An 11,507-nucleotide genomic window follows, 5' to 3' on the forward strand; every position below is an offset into this window, starting at 1 on the left:
AAAAGTACTTGATTTTACAGGAATTAAAATACTATTGATTTTTCTTCCAAAAGAGTAATAAATAAATTCAAAGGAAAATTATAGAAATTCTGATTGATGCAATTTTTAATGCTTGAAGTGCAAAAGGGGTTAGAGAGGATGCAAAATTTTTCTCTCCTAGATTTTTCAGACTTGATGTTTTAAAAGCTAAAATTTCTAGCGAATTTTAGGTTTTTCAGTCAAAGTTTTCAAATGATTCAATGTTTTAACTCCATTATTACAGCAGGTTATTGTTATCCTATTTGTTCTTTTAATTTGTGTACAAAGAATAATTAATTTACAGTCAAGTTTTTACTGCTAATAAATAAAATTTAGTTCTGCAGGTTTCATTGATTATGAATAAACATCGTAATTCACATTAAAAAGATTCTTGATTTACGGATGGGAATTCATAAGAAATGTTCTACGAATTACGGTTTACCTGAAAGTGATTACTGAATCACGTGTCTAATATTACTAAGTGATTTGCAAATTGCTCATCAGAATTCATATTAAGATATAATGTGCATTATACATTCATTCAGTTTCATTAATTCTAATTCACTTCATTGAATTTTCATTAAAAGTTTCACTCATGCTAGTTTGTATTGTAGAGTTTTCTTTTTTTTTTTTTTGGTCAATTGGAATTTTTCTAAGTGTTTTGAAACAGCAATGTAAACTATCAACCATTTGTATTATTAGCTGTTAAATTTAATTTTAAAAAAATTTGTTGTCAGATAAGCATTGTCATTAAAATTTCTGCTGCTACGTAATTATAAAATCTGATCGACATGTACTTTTAGTATGTAGCAATTATACCGTATAGGGCCTTGAAAGTCATTGAAAAGTTTTTAATTTTTATTACAATGGTTTTGTTTACTTATCTATGTATTAAAAAACTTATATTTAAGGCAATTTATTAACATTTAAGTAAGATGGAAAGGATGAAATAGACTGAGAAGTGTGATGCATAAATGTAATCAAATAATATAAAGGTATGTTTAATTCTAATAATTAGTAAAAGCTAGCTAAGTTGAGGTCCTTTATTTAAACAGTTTAGCATTAAATATGACTAGCTTAGCATCATGTAAAACTTGCTTTAAAAATATTTTTAATGGTTGGTTTTTGCGTGAAGTAAACGAAAGCTGTGTGCCCAATTTTACATTGCTAACAGAAAAAACCCCCGTGAAAAATGAAATACACAATATTTAAAAGCCCACACTCACTTTTTTTTTTTCTATTTCTATAAACATCTGCTAGTATCTTAAACGAATGATAAATTAAGAGAACTGCAAATAAAACTGGTCGATTAAGTTTAAGGATATCCTTCAGCAATTCAATATGAAGATGAAAAATATTGGTTGAGAATGTTAACTTTTTCACTGGATTATTCCAGGGTGCAAATGTGTCAATTTACATTATATGATGCATAGCCAGGGTATATTTACTACGTTTTGCGATACCTTCACAAAGGAAAAACGGTAGTTTCACAAAATACTTATAGAAAAAGCAAATTCTAATGCAAAACCCGTTCTTGTTGCAATCCATGGAACTGAGTTTTTCTGCCAGCTGTCTTTTACGAAAAGGTAGCACATGTTTGGTCAGATAGTGCAATGTGATAAGCCTAACTGGTCACTTAGCCTTATCAAAGTTTTTTTTTTTTTTCCGCAGAGTTCCTAAAAATGAAGCGACGAGCCCCCTATGAACTTCACGAGAAGTCGAAATTCGAACATTATCTTAAACACTGGTGTAAGTTTATTCTAATAGACCTTTTATTTTTTATGAAACTTTTTTTTTTGTATGACCTGGTCGAAAATGTTCTCATAATGAAAATAACTTAAGTTACTGTTAAATGCACGATTTTATTAAATTCAATTTGAAATTTAACTATGGGCAATGATTTTTAATTTTGGTACAATTAAATTATGGTACGAATTAAAGCCTAAGATTTAACAACAGCAAAATTATTTTTGAATATATGGGGGAAAATATGTAGAAATTTACCAGTCATAAATTTTAATTCGTAGTGACAACTTTTGAAAATATTTTCTTACTCTATATTTTTGTGTTAATTTTTTAATATAATTTTCACAAATGAATGTCTAAATTTTCGTAAAATAGATACCCCTAAAAAAAAACCTAGACAGACCCCTGATAGTGTTCTTTAATGAAATATCAAATGAACATTATTAGATATTTTGAGAAGACAAAATTAACATTGAATTTTGAGAAAAAATGGATTTTAGCTATAATTCCTGTCGCCATTCAACAGAGCCGCCGATAATGAAAATTCTTATGTGGTTATAAAATGGGCTAAACTTTTACTGCAACTTGATTAAAATTTATTTGCTATAAATGTTTTTTAAAAGAATTTTTTGATGCAATTAAGATTTTTAAAATTGCAGCCAGAAGATTTTTTTTTTCAAAGTTTTTGTTTAACATTGAAATGGGGAACGCTGGGAATTATTTTAATTCAAGAATTTAATTTAGGTGGATCAATAAGTGGGTACATTATAGAAAAATTAAGGAAACTAGATATAGAAGTAGTGATTTTCAATTCCTCACACACTCTATATCTGGTTTAAATTTTCAATCGTTAATAAAAATAACTTTTTATTCATCCACTCAAGATCAAATAAATTTTTAATAAAAAGTAAAGTAAAAGTTTTCTTTGTTGACTAATTTTTTTTTTCTTTTTTTATACTACTTGTTTCTTTTGACCAAGTCAAAGTAAGGAAATATGTTAAATTTCTTGCGCAGACGATATTTTAAGTTAAGAAATCAGACTAAAGAGCATGCTTTTTCTGAATAAACATACTTCTTTTTGGCGGATTTGGATTCCTTATCCGCAAAATATGGGAGATTGCTGCAATTCTCTAGTCCTGATTCTAATTGTTTAACAAGAGAACGGTTTATGTTGTAGGATATCTTGCAAATGTTTTTCTTTCTTGCAAAATCATATTTAAAAAAACTTTTTAAATTTTCATTTCTCTGTAGCTGTTTGACAGTTCAAATGTTGGATTTTGTCATAAAATTGCAAAAATCTGTGTCCTATCACTCAAAAAAAATTGACCACTATTAAAATAAATATACAATAAAATTTAATTTTTATGAGTTATTGTTGAGAGACAGAACGGTCAAACGAAAAGAAAGTTATTTACAAAATGTTTTTGTGTCTGATTTTGTAAGTTAAAGTTCGCCTGTACCAAATATTTTGAGTTAGACATTAGAATCATTAAAATTTTCACGCAGTTTTTTGGTAGTTCTATCTTATCTCTGATGGATTTGTTAGGTTAAATTTAATTGGATACCTGTAAGCAACGTCACGTTGTGTCGAACCTGATTGGCTTCTGAATCGATAAATGTCATGATTTACCTACGATGACGTCACTTGCTGTTATCTAATTGGTATTTTATATTGTGTATAACTGTTTCATCGCATTTACAATTTCGCTGTTAAATGCACGTGTTTCGTCTTTTACTGTTTATGAGTTTCATGCATTGTAGTAAGAGTACCTGTAGCACATATTTTACCTACTGATTTGTTTTAAAAACATTTGTTTGGTGCAGAATGTTTTATTTTGGACTCTGTGTCATTAAACCCTGCATTCAACTCAATTCTCGCTTTTATTTTGCGCGTTTTGGTTGTCAGCACATCGAATCAAACAAGATTCTATTTGCAAAATGAAGTGGTAGTTCATAACATGTGAACTCTAGTTACAATTTTTCGAAATTTGATTATTTTTAAAACTAATAAAAAAAATAAAGCAGTAATATAATACGCCTTAAATTAATATCCAATAATTTTGAAATATTTATAGTCAGTACAATTTAATTCATAAAAATGTTCTAAACGCACATTACAAAACTTTTATTGACAAATAAACATATTGCACTTGATACAACTATATCATTTAATGTACGTAATATAAATAATAAATCTTAAAAACATAATCCGGATTTTAATTACTTGGTGTTGCTTTCCGCATTAAGTCTTTGGTAATAGGTACAATGGCAGGGTGTCCTTACAGACCTGCTGTATAAGGGCACTGGGATTATGAGACATGATTAGGTGAATCGTTGGTTGATATCGTTGTTGTGATTATCGATGCCTCTGTATTCCTAGAGAATAGAGTAGAGGGTAGTCTGCAAACCTAGGCTGTGCACCACCGCTTAGATGGGCCCGCAACATTTTTGGTTCTGTCCTGGATCCCTCATTTGTTGTCGCCTTTTGGTCTTGACAGTTTACGGTCGATAAGATGAGAAAGACGCAAACGACGAAAGCAAGAAGCCCCTATACAAAAAGAAAATATATATATTAATATTATTGTACTCTAAATTGTTTTTCTAATATTTGTAACACAGATTTTGCAGAACCACACTGCATCTCGCTTATTCACTTACAGTTATCAGTATGACTTCTTTTTTCCCTTTATGGATTGGCAAAATCTATGGGATATTCTATGAAAAGAATAAAATCTCTAGGCCATTCTCACTGGGTGTGATTTTTCTCACGCATGAATTTTTGGCGGGTAAATTTTTTCTACCAATCTGGTTCTCATTCACATGCGAAAAAAATCGTATGCAGTGAGAAAATGCTGTCTAGCCAGGAAAACCTAACATTTGTTGTATGAACAAGAGGACAAAGAGCTATGGGTGAAGCCTCTTTAAGGCTGTTTTTCGAAGATTTTGTCATAGCATGAAATGATGCTTATTTGTGAATAACATGCTATTTTCATAACTGATATGAGTTTGAAATAGTTACTTGTGACCGTTAGGTCAAGTTTAACCTATCTTTAGCCAGTGTCGTCTATGTTTAATCTGAAAATGGCGCAAGACGCCAATATATAAAAAAGCCACAGTTTTAAGAAAATGAAAAGCGCTTGTAATCTAATTTTTCAATGTTTAGAAACTTACTCCAATGCTGCATTATTTGGGCTCATAAAAAATTTTCTAAAAGGGAATGAGGCATTGATTTTGATAATTTTTACCTAGGTGAAAAAATGTCTCCAAAAATTGACGTTTTTTAAAAACATTTAATAACTTTTAAAATATTTTAGTTATTTGTTCGTTCGAAAATCCAGATAGTTCTTAACAGCAAAATCACATATACAGTTTAAAATTATGACTTTGCTTCAAGGGTAAAACGCTTAAACTATGGTACTTTATTTTCCTTGGCGAAAAAGCTTCGAAAAACCTTAATAACAGTTTCATGTTTAATATAAATATCAGTCTTAACTTTTGCTGATATTCGAATCCATGATAGAGCTTCAGATTCAACCAGCACTATAACGTTATGAACTTAGATTGTTTGTGTATGTGTGAGGAACAAGAACGTTTCAAAACCTGTATTTCCTTAGAAGATATTTATATTTTGGTCATTCGCTTGGTTGACAGTAAGCTTTGCTTCCGATAAAAAGTTCACGCCTTCTCCACTGAGCTTGTTAAAAAAAATTTCCTTTGTTGACTACGAAATCTTTACAGTTGGAGCAATTTTGAACTTGTCAAGAATTTTTTTTTAAGGCCACTATAGACTATAAAATTGATTCTATGTATTATGACGTCAGTTTCTATCTTCTCATTCTAAAGAAAAGATAAATTTTCTTCGATTTTTCAGGCAAACTGATATTTAAGAAAGACATCGATTTTATGATGTAGGGTTAGCCGGGGAAATTAGGAACAATTCTTCCTAGACAAAACATGGGTAATATTTTATTATTTATTTATTACTTTTATAACAAAACCAACTCTGCACGAAGCATAATAAATACTAACTTTTTCCACGTTTTTATTTAGTATCTTAGATCTAAATATGTGTACGTGTTTAGGATTTTTTCTTCAAGTGTAAAAAAAAAAGTATTACATGAATGGTTAATTTTTCCTAAAATTCCATACCGAATTATAAGAAAGAAAAAAATAAATTGTGAATTTATAAAACATGCAACTGTATTTAATAGATCAAGAAGTATCAAATTAATTATAGTTAATTATGAAAAAGAATACTACAATTTTACAGAGGGGAGCGAAGGGGGAAAAGGTTAAAAACATTCTGTTGATAGAGTATCCAATTAACTACTAAAGACAATAAAACTACCTTTATTACTACTTTTTTTTCTTTGTGAAATTCTATTATTATTGTAGGAAAAGATTTGACTCATACTAAATAACGTTAATTAACGTTTGTACAAAAAGTATTTATAGATTTTAATTGTTTATTTGTATTATTCGTACAGTATTTATAGATTTTGATTGCTTATTTGTACTGTATTTATAGATTTTGATTGCTTATTTGTACTGTATTTATAGATTTTGATTGCTTATTTGTACTGTATTTATAGATTTTGATTTTATAGTTTTATAGTTTATATTTATAGTTTTTTAGTTCATCCAAAAGCTGTTTTTTCCCCATACAGTGGATACAATCGTCTTTAAAGGGGCATTTATACAAGTATACATCCGACTTAGGGTATGAAAGCCATTATTTTATTTCGCGTCGTTGTATATTATAAATTTTTTATAATATTACATCGATATCGATCGTTGTTAAATTGTTTTACCGTAAGGTCACTTTTTCATTATAACTGCAGGATACCGACCTATCAGAACCGTTTGTCGCCCGACTATGCAAGGTCTAGTATAGTTTGTCTATGCAAAGAACTCCTCTAGTTATTCTTCTGGAGCAGTGGCGGTGACTACGGTTACGAGATTTAACTATTTTAAGTATGAGTGTCGGGTCATTTTTTTTAAAAAACTTATAATCCAATCTGTAAAAAATAAATAATATAATTACAAATTATATAATTATTACATTATCCAAGATGCGTGAAATTGTTCTTTAAATCTTTGATAGGTCCAAAATTGTTGTAGAAACACTTTTTATTGCAAAAGATATAATAGAATTTATGAGTTTTTCCGTTTATAAACTTAACAGAGAGAGTAGAACTTCTTTATTTACCTTCTTAACAATTACTCTCATTTTATAAATAGATGGCACTATCACTAGTTTGTGTTTTCAACAAAATATTAGGGGGACCGGAGAGTAATGTCGTTTCGGCGCATTAAATATTCGTTTGTCTTAAAAACCAATTCATTTTCTATTCCGCATTGAAAGGTTGTGGCTAACGAGGTGAATACATTATTGATTAAAAATAAAATCTTTATGACAAATATCAGATGCACCAAAATGACAGTACCTCCCGGTCCCCCTAATAATATAGATTAGGATTAAATAGTTTGGTTTGATAAATCGTTAAGAAAATAATTTTATTTTCTTCCACTTCCTCAAATTTTTTAGTAACTATTCCATTTTAAAAAATCGCAATTCTCCAGAGTCAGCAGTACTTTTCGTTTGGTACCGTCGCCAATAGCTCATTTTGTAGTTCAAGTGTGACGTAACTGACGTACTACTACTACTATTTATAAATAATTTCAGTAATCAGGTAATTATGATAAAAATAATTATTTAAACAAGTCATTTTATATGACATGAAATAAGAACTTTCAGTATAAGTAGACGTATTAGTTGGCAAACAATTAAAATATAAATAGCATGATTTAGTTTCTAAATTAATCATAAAACTAATAAAAATGTTAAACATCTGTTAAAAAGGTTACTCTTTGTAAAAAAAGTAAATTAATAATTATATTAGAAGTCCATAACTAATTAGGAAACCATAAGTACACTATCAAAACATACAAAATATCGTGAATTTCTAAAACTGTAGGCAATGTATTTACGGAAACAAGTTTTTAATGAAGTTTTAATTTATTTATTTTTATTTTCCCTTACCTCGTTATATCATAGGTGTATAATTAAAGTCAATAGTAGATTCCACATTTTTTGAGAGTATAAAAAAATCTCACATTCGCTTACAAAATTTTTCAAAAAAGAAAAGAAAAATTAGAAGGAAAAAAAAAAAACTGAGTCTTAAAAATGAAATTTTTTCCCTTTTTGTTCGAAATTTTAAATAGATTATGTTGAATGATTAAATTGAGATTGTTGTACGATTGTTGATGATTAAATTGAGTTTTAAATAGATTATGTCGTTAATAAAAATAAGTGGTATATTTATCAAAGTTCTCTTACAGAAAATTAAGTTTTACTCAAGTATATTAATTATATCACTTTCTTGTTAACAAATAACAAAAATCAAAAATAAAACCATACAGTTATGTTATATAATTTTTAAAAAATTTTTAAAAAAATTATGATAACATATTACTAATTATAAACATTAATAATTAACATTTTATAATACATTTTATGTATAAATTATAATACATTTATTATAATATATAATATAATGTATATATTTTAATATAATGTATATATTTTAATATAATGTATATATTTTATAATATATTTTATTATAATTAACATTTTATATATAAACATTAATAATAAACATTTCATTCGTTTGTTGAATCAACATTTCGTTTGTTGAATCTTTTAATACGATAAAGAACTTCAACATTTTATCTGAGTATAGCTTATTTTTACTTATACATCAAATTAATAAATATGTAATTGTCTCAAGCTGGAGACGAATTAATAATCTTAATGATTAAAAAGGTAACCATCTTTATATCATAAATTTTTTAATCTTTTAGAAAATTCAAAAATGCATAAGTATGTTAAAGACTGCCGAAATTAAAGTCATGTTTTTGATGTTTGTTGAATCTTTTAATACGATAAAGAACTTCAACATTTTATCTACAAATGGATACAACAAATGGATAAATATGTAATTGTCGCTTAGCTGGAGACAAAATGATTAGGGAATTTAATGATTAAGAAGGAAATTATTAATCTTTTAATATTTTAGAAAATTCAAAAATGCCAAAATATGTTGTTAAAGATTGCAGAAATTAAAATTATGTTTTTGAAATTTGTTAAACCTTTTATAACAGTAAAGAACTTAAACATTTTATTAATTGCTCTTTTTCAGTTTTATATCTACAAATGGATAAATATATAATGGTCGCAAACTGGTGACGAATTGATTAATGATTTCGGATATTAAAAATAAAATGATCTTTATCTCTTAAGGATTACAATTATTTAGACAACTAAAAAATGTTTTGTAGTATATTAGCAATTATAGAAAGGAAAATAAAAATTAGATTAAACAATTAAAAATTAATATTTTTTAATTAATATTAACAAAACAAAATTAATATTTTTTAATTAATATTAACAAAACAAAATAACAAAATTAATATTTTTTAATTAATATTTGTTAATTAATGTGGTAAAGAGATTCAACAATTTATCCATCCACATCTCACTCTTATATTCATTAGTAGATAAATATATAATGGTTAAAATCTAGGAACAATTAATGATTTCATAAATGAAAAAAGGCAAATTATCTTAATGTGTTAGAGCTTTCAAAATTTTATATAATTCAAAAATGCATTGAATAATAAAAAGAATTCAGTATTTTTTCCAAGTTAGCCACCATCACTATTCTTTCATCCATTAATACATAAATATATAATAGTTACCATCTGGAAACTAATTGATTAAAAGTATCAAAAATTAAAATTGAAACTATCTTTATCTGTTAAATATTACAATAACTTAAAAAATATAAAAATACATCATAGCACGTTAATGATCGTCGAAAATAAAATTAATCTTTTGATATTTGTTAATATAATGATAGAGAAATTCATCTTTTTATAAAAGTATTTTTTCATAATGCACCCACCATATTTACTAATGGATGAATATGTAATAACTGCATTCTGGAGAAAAATTGATTAATGATTTAAAAAAAATGAAATTTGAAACTATCTTAACATGCCGATTCTCTCAACATTCTAGAAAATTCGAAAAATGCATCTAGTTTGTTCATTGCAGAAATTCGAAATATGTTAAAGAATTTCAATATATTTTACGAAACATTAAACTCTACTTACTGAGTGCCGATGATGAGTCATTATTCAACTGGAACTAAACAGTGTTAGATAAAACTTCAATTTCAGCTTCTAGCGTGAACCTGTTCTCAGTTCTTGTTGTGGAATTACTCTAGCAAGAAGTTAAGTTCAGTGTTTATATAAACTGGAAACAAGTTGCCACTCGGTGTTTCCAGAACTTTCCTTACGTCATTTCTTACTCCATGCTCTAGTTAAAGCAACATCTTGGGAATAGCCCAGAACAATGATACGAACTTGTTTAATGTTCTGAAGGTGTATAAAAAAACTATTATTGTTTTCCAAGTCAAACACTTCAGTGGAATGGCACATTTTTTTTTCTTTCAATTATTTATTTTTAAAGTTGATTAATGCATAATGTGGATTGAATGTTTGCAGGAAAAAGGAATAACTGAAATTTTTTTTTAAATTTAACCCTTTAAGACTCATTGACTCTTTCGGATTTCAAGACGGGGTTCAGGTGTTCCGTCACTACAGCGCCTAAAGATTATAACTAGACCCCAGTATTTTAGTATAATTTTACCTGTTTATAGTTTTTACCATGGAAATTTTTTTTTTCCAAATGTAATTTGTATAATTGTTGTATTTTTTAGCTTGTTTAATTATATGTGCTATAAAATTGTAAATCATACCTTTGCTCACTTTATTTATTTAATCCTTTTTGTTTACTTATTTATTTTTTAATTATTTAAGATTATTGTTAATTGAAAAATATTAAGGGCCGGGATAGCCTGGTCGGTAGGGCGCTGGGTCCATGTCCGAGAGTTCGTGGGTTTGATCCCCGCCGTCCGAAGACTCCCCGTGTAGTTGGTGACTGATACACGTTAAAATTTTGTCGAGTAGCAAAGTCCTCCATGTTCTCATAACAAATCAATACCTCTGGGGATACTGGATTGGAGATCGATCGTTCTCTGATTCAGGTCAAAATTACGATTTGTGGATAAATGAATGGATGCATGAATGGGTCCGCCTTATAAACAGGTGTGACGTATGATGTGACAGAAGTCGAATTCTTAGCCATAGAGGGCGCCACTGAAAATACAAGAATCGCACACTCTGCCTTAAATTTGCTCGGTTTCACCAAGCAGGCTTGCCCGTGTGGCAAGTGGCATTGGAACCAACCAATCAAAATATTAATTGTTTTTACTTAACTCTCTAAAAGTAAGAAACTGTTACGCCTATTTCCATACCGTAACATGCTGCCTATTAAAAAATGTCTCTTTTTCCTAGAAACTTTGAACTGTTGTAGACCCTGCTTTCAAGGGTACTCGACTACCACAAGCACTTATTCCATGCTTCCTGAAATAGGCCCAACAGTTCACTGCCAAGTGCCTTAAACTCGAGGCAATGCTTTAATTCTAAACCAGTTAGAACTATTTTGGCGAATAGAAATGTCTGGACTTTAATAACGCTAAGAATGTAAAATGTCCGGTCACATAATGTCGAGCAAAACACCACAACCTGAGATCTCTCACTTGATCACTCGTATGAATGGGTCCTCCTTGTAAAACCGACTATGGCGTATGTGAGACTAAGTCATATACTTGGCC

At 28.4% G+C, this 11,507-nt stretch overlaps 1 long non-coding RNA gene across 1 annotated transcript; it reads right to left on the minus strand.

The window, feature by feature from the left end:
- Positions 1 to 3,874: 3,874 nt before the first annotated feature.
- On the minus strand, positions 3,875 to 10,568 carry LOC107443009 (uncharacterized). Its single transcript, XR_001583946.3, has 2 exons — positions 9,943 to 10,568; positions 3,875 to 4,312 (listed from the first exon to the last, which is right to left on the minus strand). It is a non-coding gene; the product is annotated as an uncharacterized LOC107443009 (long non-coding RNA).
- Between the last annotated feature and the right edge of the window lie 939 nt (positions 10,569 to 11,507).

This window comes from Parasteatoda tepidariorum, chromosome 9, assembly GCF_982258835.1.
Source record: "Parasteatoda tepidariorum strain Cologne lab strain chromosome 9, Ptep-v5.0, whole genome shotgun sequence".
In the NCBI taxonomy this organism is placed as follows: domain Eukaryota; kingdom Metazoa; phylum Arthropoda; class Arachnida; order Araneae; family Theridiidae; genus Parasteatoda; species Parasteatoda tepidariorum.